Source organism: Podarcis raffonei, chromosome 6, assembly GCF_027172205.1.
Source record: "Podarcis raffonei isolate rPodRaf1 chromosome 6, rPodRaf1.pri, whole genome shotgun sequence".
NCBI lineage: Eukaryota > Metazoa > Chordata > Lepidosauria > Squamata > Lacertidae > Podarcis > Podarcis raffonei.
Genome location: NC_070607.1, coordinates 39,052,889 through 39,067,568, shown reverse-complemented (window position 1 = coordinate 39,067,568; position 14,680 = coordinate 39,052,889). Strand labels below are relative to the sequence as shown.

Sequence of the window (14,680 nt, the reverse complement as noted above, 5' to 3'; positions counted from 1 at the left end):
TTTTCAATAGATTAGGGGGATTTGTTGTTTGCAAAACCTGATTTGTTCAACGTAATTCCACTTAGTTCTAACAAAACACTATCTGGTCCGTGGCATTGACAAAATAGACTCACCTCTTCTCACTCGGTTCATTTTTCAACCCATTCCTGGCATTACTTTTAATAACGGTACAACTCCTCAAGGGTGAGCAATAACCTGGCAATGTTTTGTTTTACACTAGGGGTGAGGTACATGTGACCATTCAGTTGTTGCTGGATTGGAGTTCCCTTCATCCTTGACCATTGGCCATGATGGTTGGGGCTAATGGGGGTTTGAATCTAAGAACGTCTGAAGGGCCACAGATTTCCCACTAGAATTTCACACATTAGTTTTGTAGATAATTCTACACATTAGTCAATACTTGATATTTGAACCATATTCATACGTCAAGGAACAAATTTCCAAGTTTTATATTTCCATTTTAAAATGTGTGTGTGTGTGTTGTGTGTCTCTGTGTGCAATGTCTCTTTTTCTTTCTTTTTGACCAAAATATATAATTCAATACCATGTTAGAAATTGGGAAAGACAGAAAGAGAAATATACAGTTGAATGAAGATGAAAATTAAACATGCAAAGAAAAAAAAAAGGATTTAACAACTGGGCTTGTTGTATTCACAATCTCTGAGAAGAAGAATTATTGGTATTGGGGTATAATAACATGTCCTTTTTCTTCTTATTATTTTATTTGTATGTATCGGTCTTGTCCTCAGTGTCTTGTGATGTTCTTGTTTTGAAAGTGGTGAGCTACTAAGAATTTCAAGCTTTAGATTTGCAATTTTAAAAGTTGATTAGTGGTGAATACACTTAAAGGCACCAGGATAGATATGAGAGGCTGTCCCAAAATTGCTGTGGCAATTTGACCAGTCTAACATAAAACCTCCATGACATTCTTGCTTCTGTTTTAATATCCAGTTCATTGATAGGCTGTTCTTGTTCCCTGTCTTGACCAATAGTATTCAGTGGATCCGTGGCTCTGACTAGTGACCAAGACCAATACAGTATTTACAGAAGTGAAGTCTTACAAGGCATGTATGACATGCAACACAAAAAGTGACGACTCATCCATTTCTTACAAATTAAACTGGCTCCAAGAAAATAGTTATCTGGTTTATGAATCACACAGAATCAACCTAGGGGACAAGGTCCAGCCTGCTTACACCTTGCTCAAACCACTGCAAAGAGGTATTTTCTACATGATGGGGGGAAATTAAATAGGAAATGGTTCCATACCCTTGTGAGTTTTGGATCTTAAGTTGTTCAGACTGTCCAGCATCAACAGGCTTTTCTGGGGCATGTGCAAAGTTTATTCTGAGTTCCCGAACATGGCTGCACTTAGGACCTGATACACAGACACGGGGATGAGGTGGGTATTAGGCAGGCTGGATTCCCTATGAACTGTAGGTACATCATTTGGTCTCCTATGTATTTCCCTCTTTGCAAGCCTGGGATTAGCCCTATTTCCGTAAGGCCCGGCAGGAAGACGTTGATAAATACCATAGGGGCAATGATGTCAGATTCTCTCCCAGTCAAGGATTTGGCCTATTGGACCTGCACAATTGTGTATGAGCAAGAAGGAAAGACAGGCAGACTGCAGGATGCTTCTGACAGAAGTGCAGGGCTTGATTAGCTCCTCCCACCCTCTGCTCCAGCCAATGCCTTGCCCTTGACTAAATTTGGCAATTCTCTGGAATGAGTTGGCCAAGCAATCTATATGTAAATTATTTATTTTAATGCATGTGAGGCGGTCTTTAAACAAGTTCCATTTTATTTAGAGCAAGGGTGGCCATACAGATGTTGCTGGACTCCAACTCCCATTTGTCCCAGCCATCATGGCCAATGGTGAGAGATACTAGGGTTGGAGTCCAACAATGTTTGGAAGGCCAGAGATTAGGAGCCAGGGCTCAGCCCTAAAACTACTCCATTGGCAATAAAACATTTGATGCAATAATACTGTACAGTGCCTCTGAGTGTGTACTGAGTGAATTTTCCTTCACAGTGATTAACCACAGCTCACTCCTTCACTATGGGTAGCAAATGCAGATCTAGGTCAGAGGATGTAAGCAAGCACCGTGTGTGTGTGTGTGTGTGTGTGTGTGTGTGTGTGTGCATGTGTGTGCGTGAACATGTGTCTAGGCCATGGGTAGGCAAACTAAGGCCCGGGGGCCGGATCCGGCCCAATCACCTTCTAAATCTGACGGTCCGGGAATCTGCGTGTTTTTACATGAGTAGAATGTGTCCTTTTATTTAAAATGCATCTCTTGGTTATGTGTGGGGCATAAGAATTCGTTCATATCTTTTTTTCAAAATCTAGTAAAGCCCCCCACAAGGTCTGAGGGACAGTGAAAAAGTTTGCTGAGCCCTGGTCTAGGCAATACCCACCCACCCCAATTTCCCCACATTAACCCCCCTAAAGCTTCCCCTTCCCACCACATGCAACTACTAAGTTTACATTTCACTTTCCAAACCCCATTTCTAAAGCCACGTATCTTTTTTGTTCTGCAGCCCCACTTTGCACCCCTTTTCACCTTCACCCCATGTCCATACCTTATCCCCCCGTTTTGCGCAATCCCTCCTTGCACACAAACCACCCTCATGGTAACCTCCTGAATCTTTCTGCTCCCACACATTGCAACTACTAAGCACGCTTTTCCACCTTCTCCCCAATTATGAATCCATAGTCCTTGCCTATTCTGCAGACCCTTTCATGCCTTTTCGTCTTCCCTTGAACTCCTACATCTTCACTCCATGCCTCCTACTCTCTCCTTTCTGCAACCCCCTTTGCACTCCCATTTTCACCCCCTTTTTTTCTCCCCCCTCCTTACTTTTCTCAACTCTTCCTTGCACATATATCACCCCCATTCTATGTCTCATTTTATCTCCTATTCTGTAGCCCCCTTTGTGCACACACCCCATGATATATATTACTGTATCGTTAAGATGAATAGAATCTTAAGAGCAAACCTGTCTCTTAGCTTGTTCGGTAGGAGACTGATGGATTTTGTACCTATATAAGGTAAAGGGACCCCTGACCATTAGGTCCAGTCGTGGCCGACTCTGGGGTTGCGGCGCTCATCTCGCTTTATTGGCCGAGGGAGCCAGCGTACAGCTTCCAGGTCATGTGGCCAGCATGACTAAGCCGCTTCTAGCGAACCAAAGCAGCTCACGGAGACGCCGTTTACCTTCCCACCAGAGTGGTACCTATTCATCTACTTGCACTTTGACGTGCTTTCAAACTGCTAGGTTGGCAGGAGCAGGGACCGAGCAACGCGAGCTCACCCCATCGCGGGGATTCGAACCACCGACATTCTGATCGGCAAGTCCTAGGCTCTGTGGTTTAACCCACAGCGCCACCCGTGTCCCTTTGTACCTATATGGATGTTTGTTAATAACATATCTGTTCTAACTTACTACATTGAATCTGGAACTTCATGTTAAAGGCAACATGTGGCACCAGGAGTGAAATATATTGTGTGATGGTAGTATGGAATGTGTTTTTTTGGGGGGTGCCTCACATCCTTTATATCTTTCACATGAGGCAGCTGAATAATAGGGGAGAAGTTTAGAGAGAAGGAAGTGGCACTGGAAGGGAGAAAGTGGCTGTTTTAAACAACTGCAGAGGTTTGAGTAAAGCAGGGATGGGGAAATATTGAGGGGTCAAAACAAGCAAAGCAGTTTTAACAAGGAGAAATAGCAGAGATGAGCACAGCACAAAAGCTAACACAACAGAGCCTTTCCAAACCCTCTTCTCACTGTACTCAAACCTTGTTTTATACTGACACTCCCCCCTCAGTGTAACACCCTGTTTGCTCTACTTAAACTTCTGCTATTGTTTAAAATCACCACTTTTCCCTTTCTTTAGTCAGACCACTGCCATTGTTTAAAACTGTTGTTTCCCCCCTCTCAGTATCGCTTCATCCCTGCTTTACTCAGAAATCATCCACTTCCCCCTTTCAGTTTCTATCCCTTCTTGCTGTACTCAAATTCCCCCCTCTTCCATTCATCAACTGCCTCATGTGAGAGATGAAGGATGCAGAGCCCTCAAATATACCATAATACTTTACTCAAACCTCTGCCATTGTTTAAAACAGCCATTTCCCTCTGTTTCCTCAACCCCTGCTTTTAAAACTTCCGCCATTGTTTTAAACCACCACTTTCCCCCTCTGTCTCAATGTCCTTCCCTTCTCACTCCTATGCCATGGCCACTGCTGTTTTGCAACCTGCCTTCACTTTTGTTCCCCTATCCTGCTCTGACTTCATGCAGATCCAGGATTGTGATGCAGCGCTACAAATTCTCCATTGGGGACTGCATGATGGCTTTCTTACATCATCTCTCTCTCCCTCCCTCCCTCTCTCTCTCTCTCTCTCTCTCTCCATACACACACACACACACACACACACACAGTATACATTGTTGTTGTTTTTGTTATTTAGTCGTGTCCGACTCTTCGTGACCCCATGGACCAGAGCACGCCAGGCACTCCTGTCTTCCACTGCCTCCCACAGTTTGGTCAAACTCATGTTGGTAGTCTCAAGAACACTGTCCAACCATCTTGTCCTCTGTCATCCCCTTCTCCTTGTGCCCTCAATCTTTCCCAACATCAGGGTCTTTTCCAGGGAGTCTTCTCTTCTCATGAGGTGGCCAAAGTATTGGAGCCTCAGCTTCAGTATACATTACTACATAAAATCATATTCACTCAAATGACTGAAGGAAAATGGAAAGTTAGCACGATAAGGTACAGATATATTATGCCACCACACAATCATGCGCATAGAAGAAATCAGGGGCTAATCCTATGAACTGCAGCAGCAACCATAGCTCACATATCTGAACACAAGGGTCATCCAAATATTGGAGCAAAGCCATGAATGGTAGATTTGCATTGACAAGACCCCAGCTATTGCTGCACTAAAAGGAGGGGAAATGGATTTCTGAGTCCAACATGGTGCAATGGTGTTGTGGAAGGGCATTTGTGACACAATTCAAGGAAGCAGAGAAGGGATGAGCAAGTTACAGTGCTATGGAGAAATCTTTAGGATTGGACTTCTTGTTGATCAAAGTATGGATACTGTGAATTAGACGGCATTTCATAAATTAGGCTATACTGTACAACTACAAACTGAATTTCCCAGGTTTTACATTCCCTGGTGCTGAAGTCTGCCCTGCCTGTTTCTTTCCATGCTGCAGTTTCAGGGCACATTTGGTGCTAATGGTTTGTAATTTGCCCAACAGGAACAGGCACATTTCCCTCTGGTAACATTTGTAAACAGAAATAAAGCCACTAGTTTATGGTTTGCCTCAAAAACACTGCAATCCTTGTGTATTGTGATGTGGGCTGTAGTAAGTAACCAAGACCAGTGATAAAAAGAAACTGCCGGAGTGTGTGTGTGTGTGTGTGTGTACGTTTTTAGAGATAAGGCTTTAAAAACTAGGCTATGTGGATTTCCATGGTATAGCAGCCCCAGCCAGAAATGGCTTTTCTCATCTTAACAACTAGTTATCTGGTGCTTTTTAGTTTCACTTATTTCAATGTTCTGTTGCATTTTAGTGTTCGGAGCCATAAGGATGCACTGAAACTTATGAAGCCTGACATTTTAACTATCTCATTGTAGCATGATTCATCTCAATTTGCTTTCTTCTAAAATGTAGCCCGGAAGAAATGTAGGCTGGAACCAGCTTTTTGGACTCATTCAAAAACCATGAGATGCTTTAAAAGAACACAGTAGCAGCTCATTTGCAGACAGAGTTTACTTACTATGGGGCTGATCCTGCTCCAGGTGATTAAAATAAAATGAATTATTTTAAACTTCTGCTGAACTTCATGGGAGCATTTGGAAAATAATTCATCTTCAGTTGGGTCCAACTAAGGCATGTGAAGATGCTTAGAGTAACACAGAGGGGAAGCAGCACACCAACAAATAAATACACATGAAATGGAACACCTGAAACTGGAGCATCAATATCACTCACTATGACAAATGTCTCATTATTATTATTATTTTACATTTTAAGTGATGCTCTTGTGCCATTTTCTCCTTGTGTCTTCTGGTATCAGCCTCCATATATCTGTTAAGTTGCTTTGATTTCTCAAGGCTTGCAGAACAAAAGGGGATGAATTAAATGCCCCTCCCTGTAGTAATATTTAAGAAATATACTAGTTATAAAAATAATTTTTTTAAAAAACCCTGGTCACTTGTTTATTTCTAGATAAAAATAAAAATGACCAAGTGATTCTGGGAAGAATGAAAAAAATGCAGATGATTGATTTAAAACTCTGCAACCAATATTTTAAAGTTGCTAATGTGATCAATACAAAGGTCCATAAAGGTAAAGGTAAAGGGACCCCTGACCATTAGGTCCAGTCATGACCGACTCTGGGGTTGCGGTGCTCATCTCACTTTATTGGCTGAGGGAGCCGACGTACAGCTTCCGGGTCATGTGGCCAGCATGACTAAGCCGCTTCTGGCGAACCAGAGCAGCGCACGGAAATGCTGTTTACCTTCCCGCCGGAGAGGTACCTATTTATCTACTTGCACTTTGACGTACTTTCAAACTGCTAGGTTGGCAGGAGCAGGGACCAAGCAACGGGAGCTCACCCCGTCGCGGGGATTCAAACTGCCGACCTTCTGATCAGCAAGTCCTAGGCTCTGTGGTTTAACCCACAGCGCCACCCGCGTCCCTTTACAAAGGTCCATATCCAGCTACAAAAGATTAGGGACTTACATAGTTAAATCTGCCTTCCCGAACCTGATATCCTCCAGATATTATTGACTACAGTTCCTAAGGTAGGGAACGTTCTTGAGGCTAGCCCATTGCACCTGAGCTATGTGTTTTGGGGTCCTGGAAAACAGGTCAAGAAAGCCTCCCTACTCACTGGAAGGTGCGGCTCAGGCTTTGTGTCTATGCTTTCTCACGCCCCTTGGGTTGGACTTGCCCAAGGTTTATGTTGAAGGTATTCATAAATGTGGCCCAAGTTCAACCCATCTAATGTGTCCCATCTCTTTATTTATGGGTCTGGTTGCAACTTTTTGTTCTACAGGCAACTCCCAATTTATGCAGGGGTTATGTTCCAAGGCACCGTACGTTTTCAGGCATGGCCAGACTTAGCCCTCCAGATATTTTGGGACTGCAATTCCCATCATCCCTGACCACTGGCCCTGTTAGCTAGGGATGATGGGAGTTGTGGTCCCAAAACATCTGGAAGGCCATGTTTGGCCATGCCTGGTTTAAGTGAAATTGCATATATTTAAAACACCACTGAAAGAGCCTTCAAACACCTTGTTCCAGGCCCCATTCTGCCCCTTTCTGTGACGTTTTTGAGTCACTTCCAGGATGCGTGCAATGTGCATATGCTCAGTCTTTGCATATGCCTAAAATGGCTGGTGCCTGTATAGGCAAAAGAGCTCAGAATGACCTAAGGGGCCCATCAGCAGAAGCCCTGTGCAAGGACTTCCACTTACGCAACGGGGCTTCACCCCTCTCCTCCCCCCATGTGCTCCCAAACCCCAAAATTCTCTCTAGGGAGGATGAGGAGAACCCCCAGAACACCATGTGGGAGAAGAGAGAGTTCACTGGCAAGCTGAAATTCTTGTGCAGATGGAATATCCATAATAGCGCCAAGTTGAATTCCGCCCAAGGGATTTAGTAGTGATTCTGCTTCCACCCAGCAGGTATAACTCAACCCTAGGACCATACTGTGACGCTGCACCTAGGAAAGCCCTTGTCATCTTTAGACATCATGTTGTATGCCAACAGTTCAAGAGGCCAGCTCTCAACACATTGTGCTCTGCGTCCGGAAAGTTGGTGTTTCCAGCAGACACGGAACTTTCTGCTTCGAGAGTTCATTGACACTTCTCCTACCCTGTTATGCTGTCCCTCTGCTCCTGTGTGATCTCCGATATAGTGAAACAATAATATATCACTAGAGCTGACCCTTTGGCCTTTATGAATTATCTGTTTTAGAAAGATGTGAAACCACCTTTTATATCCCACATAATAGATATTTAGACATTGTGGATCAATACTGAACAAGTTTGCTACTTATAGCTAATAGGTGCCAAAGGGGCATTCTGACACTGACCTCTGACTCTTTGGCTGACAAGAAATCTATAGAGAGAGAGTGAGGACAGGAGGGAGGAATAGGTAAGGCATCCAGTTTTTAAAGTTTATGACTATAGATCTATACCAAACAACAGCCGTTGCTATTAGAGGGTTGGTCCCCCCCCAATATTTTAGAGGCTAAATTCCACCCCACCCCAAACCCTTTAATGCCAACCAATGCAAAATTAATAACTGGCCTGGCCTGACCCTTTGAAAACAAGCACTGTGTTGCATGACACATTTTCCCATTTGTTACTCGTGTGATATTGCTGCACTGTCAACATAGACTCTCCCCATTATAAAACAGGCTGTCATTTATAATTGCGCCAGTGCCCAAGCAAGGATATCTCTGGGAGGCAACGCAGACGCCTTGCTCCTTAGAGGAAGAAACAGAGTGGATTTATTTCAAGGAAAGTTCAATTTTAGAATATGTGTGTGTTGAAAAAAAATAACCTATAAAAGACACCAACACATTTTTAATACCAGCTTCACTTCAAAGTTATTAATTCAACTTATTTCATCTTGAATGAAATTAATGTAAGATGTCATCAACAATATCATTGATTGTATTGGTAATATTGATAACATAAAAGCGTATTACTTGCTCATAGTCTTTTTAATGAATCAGGGAGTGCTGTCACGGGACAGGCTTAACTTCTAAAACTCTGCCCTAGAAATCTATACAATCTACAGAATTTATTTGGTTTGGAAATCAACTATGTTACGTCTGGCTAAAATGCAGTCTGAATTTAGGAGGAGATGTTAAGTGTGGGGAGGGAAACAATGACTTCTCTTTCACAGTGTTTAGCAAACTTTCAAACACAAAACAATGTCCATACTGTATTATCATGTCACACTTCAGTAGCATTGCGCTGACGTCTCAGTGGTGTTCCTGCTGTTAAGTACCATTGAAGACACATTTGTCCCAACTGTTCTTTTCTTTTAACTCCCTCTCATCTTAGCCAAGATGAATCACTGCTAGATCTACACTGACTCAGAGGGCAGAGCCAGGTCTCGAAATGGCAACCTACCTCCTATGGCTCAAGTATTTTAATTAATTTCAACACTAACGCACAAACGAGAGCTAATCACTGTGCCACAGAGCTCTCTAATTTACCAGGGTTATTCATTAAAACTTTCCCTACTGAACTCTGACTGAGTGTCATGCTTTTGAAAGCAGCCGTAAGGCTTTTGCAGCTCCTGTTGTTTCCTTTTGCTTAAACAGATATCTTGGGCAACTGCTGAAGAACATGCTCATATTTGCTTTGTATGGAAAAACAAGTATTGTTGGTATGTGATAGTTTTATGTTGTAAAATTTAAATGATAATGATGATGTTGATGATGATGTGAATGATAGTGAGTTTTAAACAATATCAAGGGAAAGCTCAATTGTTAGAGCATGAGACTCTCACTCTCTTAATCTCAGGGCTGTGGGTTTGAGCCCCACACTGGGCAAAAAGATTCCTGCATTGCAGACTTAGATGATCCTGGTGGCCTCTTACAACTCTACAGTTCTGATTCTATGATTCTTAGAACAGCTCAGCACAACTAGGCTTTTTTTAATTCAAGAAACACACACAACAGAAAAATTAAAAGCATAATGTTTCTGTCCAAACATGCTATAACAAGTCCAGTGAGAGATCTTGGCCCACAGTCTAAAGGTAAAAGGTAAAGTACTCCTGGACAGTTAAGTCCAGTTAAAGGCGACTATGGGGTTGTGGCACTCACCTCGCTTACAGGCAAAGGGAACCAGCGTTTGTCCACAGACAACTTTCTGGATCATGTGGCCAGCATGACTAAACCACTTCTGACACAACGGGACACCATGACGAGTGCCAGAGCACACAGAAACGCTGTTTACTTTCCTGCCACAGCGGTACCTATTTATCTGCTTGCATTGGCATGCTTTCAAACTGGTAGGTTGGCAGGAGCTGGGACAGAGCAACAACAGCTCACCCCATCATGGGGATTCAAACTGCCAACCTTCTGACTGGCAAGCCCAAGAGGCTCAGTGGCTTAGACCACAGCGCCACCCGCGTCCCTGCCCCACAGTCTAAAGATCTGTGTGCACAGCAGTATACGATGAGCTCTGCTGGATGAGACCAAAAGTCCATTTAGTATGCCCTTATAATTTCTACAGTGGTCAACCAAATGCTACTGTCGGAAACAGGGTGGTGGAGCAGATGAGCCTTGGTCTGATCATATATATATATATATATATATATATATATATATATATATATATTCAAAGCAGATTTAATGTCAATGTCTATATAAAAACATATCAATAGACATTCCGCACTACTAGATCCACCATTGCTGATCATCTGTTGGGGAAGGTGGATGGACAAGTTGAGTTGGTTATCCATTGTAACAGATCTCATACCATCAACCATCTCTTAAGGCAAAAGAATGCAACCTATATTGAGAATAGAACACACTGGAGAGATGGATATTACCCTGTCCTGGCAAGGTCTTTTAAAAGGTAGGTAGGGGAATCCAGAAGGGTAATTGGTGTGGGCAGAAGCCTGTTTTTGCAGAAGGGTCACTCTGGACCAGATCAGGGTATGTGTGTGTTTTTATCTGCATGTAATATGCAGACACACATAAACTAAAGCTGAATGTTATGCGTCTTAGAGAATATATATATTGCAATGTGTTTGTTCACCCAATTATTTTCCGAATCAATATTGCAGGGGAAAAGTTAGATACACAATTTAGTTTATTAATTGCTATAACTAAAAACTGAAATGTATTGTTTCAACCGGAATTCTTTGCTTCAAATTAACTCAAGCAAAGTGCAATCTTTATCTCTGTGATTAATGTGACTGAATATTAGGTAACCAAATACCTCACAATTTCAATTTCTTTAATGAAGTCTGCAATCAAAAAGGCCTGATATGCAATCATGTATTTAATTGGAATTTTTTTTCTTTGATTATTTTAAATTGCTGCAATCTACCAGCTACTAAACAAAAGGTTCTTAGACTATTTTCTGTTTTGTTTTAGAAATCTCATAAATTAGGTTGTTTTGTACATTATGTGTTTGGAGTATTGATTTATACATGTACATATATATATATGAAAGTACAATTCTGTATAACCAAGTATGTGACTCTAATCACTTCTAGATACTTCTTCAGTTTGAAGAAGCATAAAAGAACTATAGGAGAACTATAGAAGAACTATAAAAGGAGCAATTATCCATGCTATTTTCTTTATGTCTTTATAAAACTCACATTGTCTACTAAGGGTTGCATCCAATGAAGTCCTTGCGTGCGTGGAACGACTTCCAATAACTCAATGAAGCTTGCTCTTCCACTCTTCCTTCTGTGTGACACACACAATCCCATCCACTCCAGAGAGTTGGGGGAAACCTGCAGAGCAGATTTGAAGGGTGGGCTGCAGAAGCACACTATGGCGTGAGAGGGAGAGGAAGTTCTGTTGCACGAGTGGAAGGACTTCACTGGCTACAACCCGCAGGCTTTCCTCTAGCGCAGATAGGCCAACTCCAGACTGAAAAGAAACAGACTTGTCCAAACAGGGTGGGATTTAGCTAATAAACCCTATTCAGCAGACGCCTTGCACAACAGGGCTTCCCATGCCCATCTCCTCCTTCTGTGTGCCCTCCAAAATTGACCCCGGGGGGTCAGCAGAACCCCAGAACAGCATTGGGAGAGAAGAGGGTGCATCTTTCAGCCTGGCAAACTGAAATGCTTGCACAGGTGTACCGTTCGTAATAGCATGACATGGAATTATACCCATAACCATATATTACTACTTTTTTTTTAGTACCTGGTGTGAGACTCCATCTCTCATTAACCTGGCCTTTTGAATGCATTTGAATTGGAACTCAGCTACTTCTGCAGGTGTGGGGAACTTTTGCCTCCACAGATTTTGCTGAACTACAACTCCCATCAGCCTTAGCAAGCATGGGCAATGCCCAGGGATGATAGGAGGTGTAGTGCAGCAACATCTGGAGGACTAAAGGTTCTCTACACCTGCACTACTGAATATCAGGTTTGACTATATCATGAGGTTTATTTCAATCTTTGTTTGAGCAAAATAACCTAAATATGTATTTTCAGTTCATTTTTAGTTAAACAAACATACAAAATGAAAGGGGAGCTAAATTACAGTGCTAATCCCGGATAATTTGAATGCAAGCACACTTAATACAGTGGGACTTACTTCTGAGTAAACAGGCATAGAACTAGGCTGTAAATCTCTCCCAAAACATTATTGGTTATTAGTCATTTAGTGAATTCTAGTCATTATTTAAGTGTGGGAAAATTGACTAAAGAGTTATTAGGATAATATACTTAATTTAATTTAATAAAATTATTAAAAGATTCTCCATTAACCTGCATTTGCTCATAATGCCAGAGGGGTGATTAGTCAGAATGGCATAGTATAGTACCTGCTATTCCTTTAAGAACCACTTTCAACCAATTAAGACTTCCTAGAGTATCCGAAATTCTGGCATTCATAGAATACATCGCATGCATGATTAAATGTTATTTAAACCTTGGATTATATCCACATGCATTGCTCATAGCCGGGAAGCATATTTGTCAATAAAACTGATCAGATATTTTATGAGACATTTCAAAACTATAATTAAGGAATAGTAAAATAGGCAAAGCAATATCTTTTATTGGACCAACTTCCGTTGTTGTTAGGAGCATACATGATTTCTAATTACCTAGAAATATTCATTGGGCAGAAGAATCTCTAAGGTCCAACATAGAAAGTTATAATTAACATTTTTTTTCTTGTTTGGTTGGTTCAAAGGGCAGATGATGTTCTCCCTCATATTGAAATGGCTCGATTGGACAATTTGCCTCTGGTGTAGAAGAAGGTCCAATGCACACACAAATTCTTCTGTTATTTAAATGGGAAGAGCTGACCTCTGCTTTTTGACACATGCTGATCTATTCCTATTATTGGGATATTGTGTACATCAAAGCACACACAAGGCTTTTGATCCATTGATTTTGTGTGAGTGAAATCTGGTTAAGTTCTCCAGGATCCAGGCTTCTGTGTCTGGGGTGGGTGAGGAAAGTTCTAAATGTGAAAAACAATACCTTCCACGTATTGGTGTAATTTTTCTTATTCTAAACTGATTTCCCATGCAAATCCTACACATGTGTACTCAGACGTCACCCCATTGAGTTCAGTGGGCCTTATTCTCTCCAGGTAAGGTGGTATAGGATAGCAGCCTTAGACTGCTGTCCTGAGCACACATACTAGGGAGTCCCATTGAACTTAATAAGATTTACTTCTATGGAAACATGCTTAGAGTGCCACCCTTGACCCCTTAATTCTGAAAGAAAAAAACTATTAGGAAACCATACTCCAATAACCTGGGTAACTGGAAGTCCCTGTTGAAATGGAATTGATTGCAAAAAGAAAATTAGCATTTTTCTGTCAAAGACTCATTTTTCATGGAAGAGGGGAACTTTCCATCCTCATAATAATGGAAATTGTTCAATCTTCTGATTTAATTTTCAAAAGGATGACCTTTTTTCTAGCCAGAGGTTGCTGGACTCCAACTCCCATCAGCTCTCTCAGCATGGCCAATGGTCAGGGATGATGGGAACTGTAGTCCAACATCGTCTTCTATTCCCAGGATTTCAAAAGAACACACAGGAATCTAAAATGAAACACTGGAGATAAAACTACTGTACTGTGACATTAGGAACTTGTATTTAGAATTTACATAATTTGTTAGCAGAAAGCATTCTGAATACTTGATAATGATTTCTGATCTTACTTGTATATGCTGGGCCTAAGCCTGCCTAGAGACTACTTCTTTCCATCTGATAGTCTTGCCTCCCCATTGTTTGGTGACTGGCTGTTGTTACTCACTGGTGAAGAAAAGGCACTCTGTACATGCTTCAAAACATTATTAGTAATAGTAGTTGTCTTGGGGCTTAGCTCTGAAAATGAAACCAGAAGACCAGGCAATCTCTGTCTTTTATCAAGCCCCCCAGAAGATAGTCTAATGAACTGCAGCTCTGTTTTAACTTCAAACCTAATGAAAATGCAAGACCACTGTACTCATTTTTAATGTTTCTCTCTGTATGGGTTTTGTTTTCCTCTGCTGGGGGAGGGGGATGTGGGATTGCAAGTGGGGCCTGGAACATCTCCCAGAAGCTGGGTAGAAAGTTTGTCACTGTGCATGGATGGCTTCTTTCCTTCTGAATGCCATTCCTGGCCTTGCCAGCACAATAATTGCCATTTAAGATGCAAAAGGAAAACAATTAAGAGAGGCACGAATGCCAAATATGTAAGAAGAGCTCTGGGAGAATTTCTCTGCACACAGACACCAGCAGAGGTTGCTGCTCACCTCATTAAAAATACATGCCAGCTAATAATTTAATTTACTGGGAGAAGTCAAAGGGGAAATGAGAACCGCAATGTTCCCAAGAGATGGACACTTTGTTAGTTTATCTAGGCTACAGCGTATTCTTAAACTTATTTCTATCACAGGTTGAAAATAACGCATTTCATCTCGTTCATCATAAAATCAGCTCAGT

At 41.8% G+C, this 14,680-nt stretch overlaps 1 protein-coding gene across 1 annotated transcript in view; it reads left to right on the top strand.

Annotated features, from left to right (window-relative positions):
* Positions 1-6,531: 6,531 nt before the first annotated feature.
* Positions 6,532-14,680, top strand: part of ALG6 (ALG6 alpha-1,3-glucosyltransferase) — a 181,869-nt gene continuing 173,720 nt past the window's right edge. Inside the window, exon 1 of the mRNA XM_053392195.1 lies at positions 6,532-6,551. The gene's annotated coding sequence lies outside the window, so the exon portion shown is untranslated. The remainder of the gene's footprint in view (positions 6,552-14,680) is intronic.